Source organism: Arvicanthis niloticus, chromosome 22, assembly GCF_011762505.2.
Source record: "Arvicanthis niloticus isolate mArvNil1 chromosome 22, mArvNil1.pat.X, whole genome shotgun sequence".
NCBI classification, from domain to species: Eukaryota; Metazoa; Chordata; class Mammalia; order Rodentia; family Muridae; genus Arvicanthis; species Arvicanthis niloticus.
This window is the reverse complement of record NC_133429.1, coordinates 48,517,022-48,531,611: the sequence shown is the minus strand read 5'-3', so window position 1 is coordinate 48,531,611 and position 14,590 is coordinate 48,517,022. Positions and strand designations below refer to the sequence as shown.

Sequence of the window (14,590 nt, the reverse complement as noted above, 5' to 3'; positions counted from 1 at the left end):
GATTGTCAATCCGTAGGCTCTAGAATTGAGATGCCAAACCTTTTAAGTTCAGACTCCATTAGAGAACCTGACCTAAATTTGAACTCAGGTAAACTATCAGGCTGGTACCAAGCATTAGTTTCCAAGTTGCCCCCCAACAAAACCTCAGCCTAGCTCCAGTTTCTAGGCTAATCCCCAACAAGACCAGCGTCTCCAGGTTACACCCTCAACAAGAGCAGCATCTCCAGGTTATTTTCCCAACAAACCTGTACTCCCCAGCTTACAAGCCCACCCCTGCCTAACGACCACCAATGCAGAGGGGAGCAGAAATTAAGTTTATGATATGACTCCCAGGACCAGCCAATTATGTTAAAGGCCCCCGTAGCTTTTCTTTGTCTTTCTTTCTTTCTTTCTTTCTTTTTTTTTTTTTTTTTTTTTTTTTTGGTTTTTCGAGACAGGGTTTCTCTGTGTAGTCCTGGCTGTCCTGGAACTCACTTTGTAGACCAGGCTGGCCTTGAACTCAGAAATCTGCCTGCCTCCCAAGTGCTGGGATTAAAGGTGTGCACCACCACCGCCCGGCCACAGCAGCTTTTCAATGAGATGCTTGCACACGTATGCCCTGCTTGGTACTTACTATAAAGTCTTGCCCTGATAGATATTCGGGACTCCCCCACCACCAAAACAGTCCTGTGTGACAGTGGTGCATGGGGGTTCGGAGGTTGCTTGAATAGAATAAAGGCCCTACTGTGAGTTACAATAAATTGGCTCCTGTCTATTTTTTGGGGGGGTGGGGGGGAATCACTAGCATTTCCCTGGCATTACAGAATCACCCTGGAGACAAATCTCAGATGTGTCTGTAAGGGATTTTCTAGGCTACATTAAAATTGAGGTGGGAAGACACATCCCCAAATGTGGGTCATCTCATGGCTGCATAAAAAGGAGCCCAGGCTGGCCTCAAACATATGACTTCCCTGCTTGGCCTCCCGGGTGCTGGGATTACACACGTGTTCCAATTCCTCTCTTCCTCTTTTAGACAGTGTCTCACATTGTAGCCCAGGCTAGCCTCAAATTGCTGGAATCCTTGTGCTTCAGTTTCCCAAGTGCTAGGCTTATGGTTATGAGCCGCTGATGGGACTGAGACAGGCTGACTCCATGACAGGCTTCAAACTGGCAGGTCAGGAGACTAGGCCTTAATTTCTGTTTCTTAAAACTGGACAAATCTACCAGCCTGAGTAGTCATAGACCTTGTAAATAGGCAGCCTTTGGCAGATAGTACCAAATTAGATAAGGACAAGTGAATCATAGGCAGAGTCATAGTGACCTGACCCCTGAACCTTCACCCAGCTGATACTCTGTTCAGTTCCCCTATTGTGCTTTAAATTGGGTCTGCAAGTTCACTTGGATGTCTCCATCTTGGTAAATGGACCCCAACATGCTAGACTTTACAGAATTAAACACTCTTTTTTTGGTTTTTCGAGACAGGGTTTCTCTGTGTAGCCCTGGCTGTCCTGGAACTCACTCTGTAGACCAGGCTGGCCTTGAATTTACAGAGATCCATCTGCCTCTGCCTCCAGAATTGTGGGATTAAAAGTGTGGGCTGCCATACTCAGCTTATACAATATTTTTTTCATGTTTTCCCCTCCCCTAGACTTTCAATATTTTTTATAATTTTATTTATTTATTTATTTATTTATTTATTTATTCATTTAATGTAAGTACACTGTCACTCTTTTCAGACATACCAGAAGAGGGCATTGGACCCCATTACAGATGGTTGTGAGCCACCATGTGGTTGCTGGGAATTGAACTCAGGACCTCTGGAAGTACTCTTGACCGTTGAGCCACCTCTCCAGCCTCAGACTTTAAATATTTTTATAACTAAATACTATGTACTCAATTTTCCACTCTATTCATGAGCTGATCAAAATGTTGGCTTTAGTGAACAGTACCTCGATCTCCACCTTAGAGGTCTACATAGTGCCTTCATGGCCTTTCCACATAGACCAAGTAGTGGGACTTGTATGCATAAACACCAGACCCTGGAGGTCAGAAGAGGGGGTTAGCTTTTCTGGAACTGATCACAGACTGTTTTGAACCATCTGGCTGCTGGGAACTGGATGAATCTGGGTCCTTGGCAGGAGCAGCAAGTGCTCTTAACCACTGAGCTCTGCTCGCAAGCACCAGCTTAGCTTTCCTTACTCCATGATGGGGGCAGGCAGGGGGGAGAGAATGAGTGTTGGAAGGGTAGTTTGGGGGAATTTGTTTTGGCCCTGGCTTTTCCCAGCATTTTGAAATCAATTTGTTTGGTGTAAAGAGAAAAAAAAAGGTGGGGGGCGGGTAGTCAACTTATATTGTTTTCAGAGATAATGTACTCCTTGCTGTTCTTGATGATGACCAGGGCTTGTGAGTGGGAGCAGAGATGAACCAGTTCTCGGAATACAGAAGGAGCAAAGGTTTGCATTAAATCATACTTAAATTAGCCATTCAAAAACGCAGTACATTTTCATTCAGTGCCCATTTTGTGCCAGGTACAGAACATGAACTTTCCATAAACAGTATTTACTTCAGTTTTTACAACTACATGAAACGGGGACTTTTGAAAAAAATATTTATCTTATAGATTTGGGGACATACCAAGGAGACAGAGGGAGAAGGTCTTACCACGTAGCCCTGCCTGGCTGACCTGGCTCAGTTGACCAGGTTGCCCATTCTGTTGCCTATTCTGGTCACAGAGATCCTCCTGCCTCTGCATCCTGGATTGAATGCTGCTCTACTACAGGAGGCTCTGCCTGACTCTTCCTGTTATCCTATTTCCCACAGTCCCCTTTGGCCGTTCTCTGCTGCATTTCTGGCAGTTTCCTATGACTTTTATTTCATTAGGCTTTACCTTCAGCTAAATCCAAACCATTCCTTGTGTTTTTCAAAAAGAAACAGAATAGAAATTTTGATCTGGGACAGGTGGCTCACACCCGTAATGCTAGCACTCAGGAGGCTGAGGCAGGATTACCTCAAATTTGACAGTTCCAGGATAGCTTGGGCTACAGAGTGAAAAAGAAAAATAAAATTGCAATAATTTTGAAAGTAAGACATAATGACACTACCACTTACCACCCTGGTTTAACAATGGTGAGACAGTTTAATGTTCTTTCTTTTATGCCCCAACATGTCCCCTTAGATGTCCACAGGATTGTTCTAATGAAAATTCCCGACTTGAATACTTTTCCCCTGAAGCTCCTTTGTCTTGGGAATTTTTTTTTCTTTTCCTCCAGGTATTACACCATTTCATTGATAAACACCTAAATTTCACCAAGGGTTAAGGTTACTTTTAAAAACTTCAACCATCATACCCAGTACTACATCTGACAGTTTCAGATGCTGGTTAATATGCGGGATGAGTCTGTGTCCAGAGTTCTCCAGTTAACTCATGAAAGCCATGTCCTAGGCTCGGGATCCAAGCAAGGTCTGTGAATTGCACTTGGTTAATGTCAGCGAATGGTAACTGTAACAATTCTACCCCTACTTTGTTGCAGAAACTGGGACATTCTTCTTGTTTGTCCCCGTCACACCCTTGCATTGTCATTTAGCATAGGCGGCTATGTCTCATATTTCCTGTAAACTGGCAAGTGATTTTTACAGGTTTTTTTTTTTTTGTTCCTTCAAAAGTGCCCTCTGCAGATAATCCTATCATTCATATCATATTACTGAACCCAGGCTGTTCCTTTCCTGGTGTTCTGTTATTTAATGTATTTACATAAATAGTGTATTGACACAGCGTCAGCTGCACCGGCCTTGAGCCTCTTGCTCAATGTTTTTGGCAGGCAACGGTCACTGTTGCCAGGCTAATTCTTCTATTAAGATTGGGAAACTGGCTAAAGTACAGTTACACCATAACGAATTCTTGAGTCTGGAATCTGAGATGACCTGAAATACGAAGCATTTTGTGGCTAAGTTGTTAAACTGAAAAATTCCGGAGCAGGTAGGCCACGCAGTGGGTTGGGCCAGACCGGGCGCGGTTGGGGAGGTCGCATGGCCGGGAGGGCTGGGTGGAGAGGCATGGGTCTGGCTAGAGCCACAAACTTGGAGTGTGGGCCTGACCAGACTCATGACCCACGTGGTGACTCTGTAGGGACGGCCTCAGAACGCAGAACAACACCTGGGAGTTTGGGGACTTGTACGTGCTGTGCTGCAGAAATGCTCTACGAACAACTGCATCGTTGCTGCCAAGGACCACGCATCCACCCAGATGAATGTGGCCGAGGTTGACAGGAGCACAGGCCAGTTTAATGGCCAGTTTAAAACCTACAGCATCTGCGGGGCCATTTGCAGGATGGGCGAGTCAGATGATTCTATTCTCCGATCGGCTAAGGCACTATCTTCTTGTCTCAAAGAATTTTTGAGCAGGAAAAATCGGGAAGAATTTGTTACAAATAAAAGTGATAAGTTCCTATGGGGGGAAAAAGAAATAAAAATTCCATAGATAGGGGCTGGAGAGGTAGCTCAGTGGTTAAGAGAACTGGTCGCTCTTATGGAGGATGCAAGTTCCATTCCCAACACTCACATGGCCACTTACAGCTGTATGTAACCCCCAGTTTCTGGAGATTTAATGCCCTCTTTGGCCTCTGCTGGCACCACAGACATACAAACAAATGTTCACACTTATGAAATAAAAAGATTTTTTTAAAGGAAAAAATTCTCCAAATGACATTTTGTGAGGAATTGCAACCAAAATGCAGGTGCAGTCAGTCTCAGAGACATACATCTTTAATCCCACTACTTAGGAAAAAGTGGGCAGAACTCCAAGCCAGCCAGGACTATAAGGTGAGACCTCATCTCAACAAACAAACAAACCCAACACAGACAAAGAAAGGGGCTGGAGCTTCCCTTGCAGAGGACCCAGGTTCCATTCCCTGTACTCATGCTGGGTGTGGGTCCCAGCTCCCTGAAATTCCAACTCTAGGACAGCCTCAGCAATGCTCCGGGCATCAGAACTCATCTATGTACAGGCACACACACAGGCACATACACACAGAGGCACAAACATGTACACAGGTACACACACAGGCACACACACATATACACGTGCACACATATACAGGCACACACACATATACACAGGCACACACACATATACACAGGCACACACACATATACACAGGCACACACACATATACACAGGCACACACACATATACACAGGCACACACACATATACACAGGCACACACACATATATCCAGGCACACACACATATACACAGGCACACACACATATACACAGGCACACACACATATACACAGGCACACACACATATACACAGGCACACACACATATACACAGGCACACACACATATACACAGGCACACACATATACACAGGCACACACACATATACACAGGCACACACACATATACACAGGCACACACATACACAGGCACACACACATATACACAGGCACACACACATATATACAGGCACACACACATATACACAGGCACACACACATATATATACAGGCACACACACATATACACAGGCACACACACATATACACAGGCACACACACATATACACAGGCACACACACATATATCCAGGCACACACACATATACACAGGCACACACACATATATACAGGCACACACACATATACACAGGCACACACACATATATCCAGGCACACACACATATACACAGGCACACACACATATACACAGGCACACACACATATATCCAGGCACACACACATATACACAGGCACACACACATATACACAGGCACACACACATATACACAGGCACACACACATATACACAGGCACACACACATATACACAGGCACACACACATATATACAGGCACACACACATATACACAGGCACACACACATATATACAGGCACACACACATATACACAGGCACACACACATATATACAGGCACACACACATATACACAGGCACACACATACACAGGCACATATATACAGGCACACACATATATATACAGGCACACACACATATACACAGGCACACACACACAAGCACACACACATATACACAGGCACACACACATATACACAGGCACACACACATATACACAGGCATACACATATATATCCAGGCACACACACATAAACACAGGCACACACACATATACACAGGCACACACACATATACACAGGCATACACACATATATCCAGGCACACACACATATATACAGGCACACACATACACAGGCACATATATACAGGCACACACACATATACACAGGCACACACACATATATACACAGGCACACACACATATACACAGGCACACACACATATACACAGGCACACACATACACAGGCACATATATACAGGCACACACACATATACACAGGCACACACACATATACACAGGCACACACACACAAGCACACACACATATACACAGGCACACACACATATACACAGGCACACACACATATACACAGGCACACACACATATACACAGGCATACACATATATATCCAGGCACACACACATAAACACAGACACACACACATATACACAGGCACACACACATATACACAGGCATACACACATATATCCAGGCACACACACATATATACAGGCACACACATACACAGGCACATATATACAGGCACACACACATATACACAGGCACACACACATATATCCAGGCACACACACATATACACAGGCACACACACATATATACAGGCACACACATACACAGGCACACACACATATACACAGGCACACACACACAAGCACACACACATATACACAGGCACACACACATATACACAGGCATACACACATATATCCAGGCACACACACATATACACAGGCACACACACATAAACACAGGCACACACACATATACACAGGCACACACACATATACACAGGCATACACACATATATCCAGGCACACACACATATACACAGGCACACACACATATACACAGGCACACACACATAAACACAGGCACACACACATATATACAGGCACACACACATATACACAGGCACACACATACACAGGCACATATATCCAGGCACACACACATATACACAGGCACACACACATATATCCAGGCACACACACATATACACAGGCACACACACATATACACAGGCACACACACATAAACACAGGCACACACACATATATACAGGCACACACACATATACACAGGCACACACACATATACACAGGCATACACACATATATCCAGGCACACACACATATATCCAGGCACACACACATATACACAGGCACACACACATATACACAGGCACACACACATATACACAGGCACACACACATATACACAGGCACACATACATATATACAGGCACACACACATATACATAGGCACACACACATATACACAGGCACACACACATATACACAGGCACACACACATATACACAGGCACACACATATACACAGGCACACACACATATACACAGGCACACATACATATATACAGGCACACACACATATACATAGGCACACACACATATACACAGGCACACACACATATACACAGGCACACACACATATACACAGGCACACACACATAAACACAGGCACACACACATAAACACAGGCACACACACATATACACAGGCACACACACATATACACAGGCACACACACATATACACAGGCACACACACATATATACAGGCACACACACATATACACAGGCACACACACATATACACAGGCACACACACATATACACAGGCACACACACATATATACAGGCACACACATACACAGGCACATATATACAGGCACACACACATATACACAGGCACATATATACAGGCACACACACATATACACAGGCACACACACATATATACAGGCACACACACATATACACAGGCACACACACATATACACAGGCACACACACATATACACAGGCACACACACATATATACAGGCACACACATACACAGGCACATATATACAGGCACACACACATATACACAGGCACATATATACAGGCACACACACATATACACAGGCACACACACATATACACAGGCATACACACATATATCCAGGCACACACACATATATCCAGGCACACACACATATACACAGGCACACACACATATACACAGGCACACACACATATATACAGGCACACACACATATACACAGGCACACACACATATACACAGGCACACACATATACACAGGCACACACACATATACACAGGCACACATACATATATACAGGCACACACACATATACACAGGCACACACACATATACACAGGCACACACACATATACACAGGCACACACACATATACACAGGCACACACACATAAACACAGGCACACACACATATACACAGGCACACACACATATACACAGGCACACACACATATACACAGGCACACACACATATACACAGGCACACACACATATACACAGGCACACACACATATACACAGGCACACACACATATATACAGGCACACACATACACAGGCACATATATACAGGCACACACACATATACACAGGCACATACACATAAACACAGGCACACACACATAAACACAGGCACACACACATATACACAGGCACACACACATAAACACAGGCACACACACATATATACAGGCACACACATACACAGGCACAAACACACAAGCACAGACACACACACATAACACACACAGAGGTACACACATACACATACTTTAAAAAAATAAAAACATGGAGAAGGTATGTCAGAGGCAGCCCAGAACACCCCCAGACACCAAATTCTTACACAGGATAGCTCAGCAGCAGTGGTTTTCTAAAGGAGAAGTGGCAAGCCCTGATGGGACATGCTAGGATTGTCAAATGGAGAATTTGCTGAACCTTAATGTTTTGATAGCTGAACCTTGGTGATTCGTCTCAGGAACAAGTCAAATAAGAAAGTTGCCAAATAAGCAGTCTAGTGGTTTTGCACAGGAGGGAAGAGGGGTAGACAGGACCAACCAGCGCCAAGTTTGAGCCTGTTAGAGTCCTTCACAGGGTGCTAGGGAAATGGCTCAGCAGTTATCCTAGACCTGAGTTCTGTTTCCAGTACTCACGTCAGATGGTGGACAACCACCTATAACTTCAGCTCCAGGAGATGTGAGGCTCTGGTGAGTACCTACCCACACACGTACCCATAGTTAAAAATGCTAAAGTACATTCTAAACAGAGGCAAAAATATCTTTAAAAACGAAGAAGACAAAACAGGCACACAAAAATATTGTAGAAAATTACTTCCAGACATACGAATAAAACATACATAGTGTATAATGAATTTCATGTTTAGACTGGGATCTCATGGCCAAAATATCTCATTATATATTTTCAAACATTTCAAAATCTGGAAAAAGAATCAGAAATCCGTACTACATCTAATTTGGAGCATTTCAGATAAGCCACAGTCACACTTAGCTTGCTACCCCTTTGGCCTGTAGTAGCTAGAGATAGCCTCATAAACTGATACAGTTACTTAAACTGATACAGTTACTTAAACTGATACAGTTACCAGTGTTCTGCTTTTTCTGTTTTGTTTGCTGCCTTTTTCTTTCTTTGTTTATTGGGACAGAATCTCATGTAGCCTAGGCTAGCCTCCAACTCCTACAGAGCTCAGGATGACTTTGAACTTCTGATTTCCCTGCCTCTGACTGATTGATTACAGGCTTGTACCACAATACCCACCACACTTGGTTGTGGGAAATTTCATAATTTAGAAATTATTAAAGAAGAATCTATGATTATTGAAAACCTCAGAATATTGGCAAGACTTAATTACCAAGGTCACAGTGGTTTTCCTAAGGGGAGCTAGAAACCACAGGTATCCTTCGTGTACTGAAGTGGCACCGCCCCTGTGAATCACACTCGTAAGCTTTTTTTTATTGTTATCTCACCCCCAGTGAACTGATAAGCCTCTTGCTCTCCTGACTTGTCATCTAGGCAGGACAGCTGGGTTCTTTCCTCTAGGAGCTTTTAAAATTGTTTGTTGAGTTTGTTTGTTTGGTTTTGGTTTGGTTTGGTTGTGTTTTTGTTTTGTTGGGGGGTTTTGTTTGTTTTGTTTTTCAAGACAGGGTTTCCCTGTGTAGTGTCCTCAAACTCACTATATATATCAGCCTGGCCTCAAACATGGAGATCTGCCTGTCTCTGCTGGAATTAAATGCGTGTACCACTACTGATGGCTTCAGGCTGGAGAGATGGTTGGTTCAGTGGTTAAGAGTACTGTCTCTTGAGTTCAACAACCAGCAAACACTTGGTGGCTCCCAACCATCTATTCATTCTGGGATCTGATGCCCTCTTCTGGCACAGAGGTGTACATTCAGATAAAAATATCAGCTACATAAAACAAAGAAATAAATCTTCAAAAAAAATCGTGTGACCAATGTGCAATTCTTTTTTTGAGACAAGGTCTGGACATGTATTCCTGGCTAACCTGGAACTTGATGTGTCGACCAGGCTAGATTTCAAGTTGCAACAGTTCTCCTGCAGCCTCCCAGGTACTGGGATTACAAGGACATGTTATCCTGCCCATCATAAAACATTTATTCATTGTGTCTGTGTATCTGTGTTCGTGTCTGTGTGCATGTATGCCTGTGCTAGTGCCTGTAGAGTCCAGAGGATAACTTTTGCTGTTGCTCCTCTAACCAGCTACTGTGGTTTTGTTTTGTTTTGGTGAGGGTCTCTCACTGCCTAGAATCACCTAGTAGATAGAATAGGTTGGCTGGTCTGAGGGCCTCAGGTACCCTGTCTCTTTCTCTCCAGTGCTGGCATTGTAAGCGTGCATGCTGTCAGTGATTTGCTGGCACTACATGGCTTCTGGGGATCAACATAGGCTTTTATCTAGGATGCCTTTACTGACTGGGCTATCTCTCCAGCCCTGGAACTACTTTTAAATTAATTTATTTCTCTCTCTCTCTCTCTCTCTCTCTCTCTCTCTCTCTCTCTCTCTCTCTCTCTCTTTTTCCTGTTTGTGTTTTGAGACAGGATCTATGTATCCAAGGCATTTCATTGTTTAAATTTGTTCCTCCAACTGCCAGGTGTGCCTGCCTCTGCCACCCTTCCTGCCACTGTGCCTGGCTATTTTCTTTTTCCTGAGACAGGGTTTCTGTGTGAAGCCCTGGCTGTCCTGGAACTTGTTCTGTAGACCAGGCTGGCCTCAAATTCACAGAGATCAGCCGGCCTCTGCCTCCATCGTGCCAGGATTAAAGGCATGTGCCACCACACCTGGAGTAAATTCTTTTTAGATTTTTGTTTGTTTGTTTTGTGTTTATGAGGTGTTTGTTTGTTTGTTTTGTGTGTGTACACCTGTGCACAAAATGGGTGCCTGGTTCATGATATGATGGTGAGCCTCCATGTGGGTGCTGGGAATCGAACCTGAGTCCTTTGCTCTTAAACACTGAGCCAACTCTCCAACGTCATAAATGTCTTTGATGATGCTTTCCCTCCTGACTGTCCCTTTCTTTAACTTTCATTGTTTAAATTTGTGACTTTCAGAGTTGATGTTCTAACATCTATAAGTTGTTTTTTAAAGTAGAGGAAAATTTATATTCAACTTGAACCTTCCATATTTCTATCTTTTTTTCCAAAAAAAACTCAATAGAAATCTCTATTGAGATTTATTTATTTAATGTATGTGAGTACACTGTTGTCTTCAGACACACCAGAAGAGGGTGCCAGATCCCATTACAGATGGCTGTAACTACCATGTGGTTGCTGGGAATTGAACTCAGGACCTTGGAAGAGCAGTCAGTGCTCTTAACCACTGAGCCATCTCTCCAGCCCTCAGTTGAGTTTTTATTTCTTCTATCACAGTTTAGATTTCTAAGAACTCCTTTTGTTTATTTGAATGGTAGTTACATGTATGTATGTATGTATGTATGTGGAGATGGCACAGTGATTCTGGCTCCTCTTCAAGAAGTCTTGAATTTAATTTCCAGCAACTATATGGTGGCTCACAACCATCTGTAATAGGATCTGGTGCCCTCTTCTGGTGTGTCTGAAGACAGCTACAGTGTACTCATATACATAAAATAAACAATTCTTTAAATTTATATAGTTTTGGGGCTGGAGAGATGGTTCGGCAGTTAAGATTACACCCTGCTCTTCCAGAGGTCCTGAGTTTGGTTCCCCAGCACTGATGTTTGGCTTTTCACAGTTACCTGTAACTCCAGATCTAAGGTATTCAGTGCCCTCTTCTGGCTTCCTTGGGCATGTATCTCATACCCACCAACCCACACCCCCTACACACACATGCTAATTAATAAACAAGAAGAAAAAATAGCATCCTGAGTGCAGGGCTTGACGGTTCATTACTCTGGTGACAGAGCAGGAGGAGGATTACTACTTGTAGGTCTCTTGAGCTAAGTGCCACCCTGCCTGTCGCACATAAGGCCCTGGGTTTGCCTCACTAAAGGTTTCAGCTGTGCACTGCACTCTTTCAGACGCACTGGATTATTCCCCTAAGGACACCCAGCTGTTTTCCCCCTTGGCAATCTGTTTGCTCTAATTTGCTTTACTTTTTTTTTTTTTTTGAATATGTGGGGTGTGCATGTGTCCGTCCATGTGTGAATGTTTGTGCACACATGGAGGCCAGAGATTGGCACGGCATCTCCCTCTATTGCTCCCCGCCTCAGTTTTTTGAGACAGGATCTCTGGTTGAAGCTCGAACATGCCAATTTGCCAATTTGGCTAGACTGGCTGGCCAAGAAGCCCCCCAGGATCTGCCTGTCTCTGTTTGTCTTAGGATTATTATTGCTGAGATAAAACACCAGGATCAAAGCACATTAAGGAAGGGCATTTATTTGGTGTATGCTTCCACATCACTGTTCATCTTTGAAGGAAGTCAGACAGGGCACGCAACGTGGAGGCAGGAGCTGATGCAGAGGCCGTGGAGGGGTGCTGCTCACTGGCTTGCTCAGCCTGCTTTCTTATAGAACCCTAGCTCATCAGCCCAGGGATGGCACCACTCACCATGGGCTGAGCCATTCCCATTAATCAGTAATTAAGAAAATGCCTTATGAGCTGGCCTACAGCCTGATCTTGTAGAGGTATTTGTTTCCTGTGAGCTCCTTCCTCTCAGATGACTCTAGCTTGTGTCATGTTGACATAAAACTCTGCCCTGGTGAGTTACAGTTACAGACTGCCGGCTGAGTCTGATTTTTATGAACTCAGGCTTACACCAAAACAGTTTCCCATCTTCCCCTCCCCCTCCCGCTCCATGCATCTCTCTAGCCTCCAATTTGCTTTTTCCTTTCTGGCTTAATTTGTTTGATTTCTTTCTTGTATATTAAGGATTTCCCTTGGATAACTATGCTTGGCTTTCTGTGTATTTAAGTGTGAGGTCTTGCATAGATCTGATGGGAAAATCTGTGTGCAGGCTTCAGCATACAGCCCGAGGGGCTAATGGCAGGATTTGTGTCTGTTTCATTAACTGATGAGAGTATATTTTGGACGTTCCCCCTGGTGTGGTGAGCTTCCCCATGGAAATTTTCCAATGGTATATTATGTCTCTCATTTACCTTTGTTTAGGAATTGATATTCTCAGGGTTGCTAATCCAGTTACCATTCTATTTTGTTTCTGGCTTCTTTTCTCCTTTGTTTTCGCAGGTTTTCCCTTACAGTCTGGACAAAACAGATGCTTTCCCCACGTCCCCAAGCCCCAGCCCAACTTTAACCAGAAGCCCCTTTATTTTATATATCCCCCTTCTCTCCCCTGCCTGTTTCTCTCCTCCTCCTCCTCCTCCTCCTCCTCCTCCTCCTCCTCCTCCTCCTCCTCCTCCTCTTCCTCCTCCTCCTCTTCCTTCAAGACTTTGCTATTCATAAGCTGGGCTGGCTCCAACTGTCCATCTTTTTGCCCCAGCCTGTAATTATAGGCATCCACCTCCACTCTTGGCTCCATTATTATTTCTTCTTCTTTTGAGACAGAGTCTTATGTATCCAGGCTTGGACCCAACTCTATGTAGCCAAGGGCAACCGCTGGGATTCCAGGTGTACACCAGCATGTTTGGTTTACATTATGATGTGGATTGAACCCAGGGCTTTGCACATGCTAAACCAGTGTCTGTGTGTATTTGAGAGTGTGACTCATATATCGCAGGCTGGTCTCGAACTCATTATATGGAAGAGGATGACCTTGAATTATTGATCCCCCTGCCTCTGTGTCAGGAGTGTTGGGATTACAGGCATGCATTACCACACTCTCCTCCTTAAGATAATTTTATTGGAGGACAAACTCAGGCTTTTGACACAGATTATTTGGCTGCTGGTAATATAGTAGCATATATGTGTGTATATATATGTATGTGTGTATATAAATATGTACATATATGTATATTTGTGTGTATATAAATGTAGATATATACATAATTATATATGTACACACATAAATATATGTACGAATACATATATATTTATATGAAGAGGCATGCTACTGCAATAGTATATTTTGAAAAGATATTAAGTAACTTCCAAAGATATCCCCCACACTCACCATCCGTTTCAATATTCTGCCCGATGGAGGCGCCATACATTGCAAGAAATATATGAAAATATATGAAATATATGA

At 43.7% G+C, this 14,590-nt stretch overlaps 1 long non-coding RNA gene across 1 annotated transcript; it reads left to right on the top strand.

The window, feature by feature from the left end:
* The first annotated feature begins 3,766 nt into the window (after positions 1 to 3,766).
* LOC143436289 (uncharacterized) lies at positions 3,767 to 4,653 on the top strand. The gene is made up of 2 exons (XR_013106417.1): positions 3,767 to 3,955; positions 4,106 to 4,653. It is a non-coding gene; the product is annotated as an uncharacterized LOC143436289 (long non-coding RNA).
* The last annotated feature ends 9,937 nt before the right edge of the window (positions 4,654 to 14,590 follow it).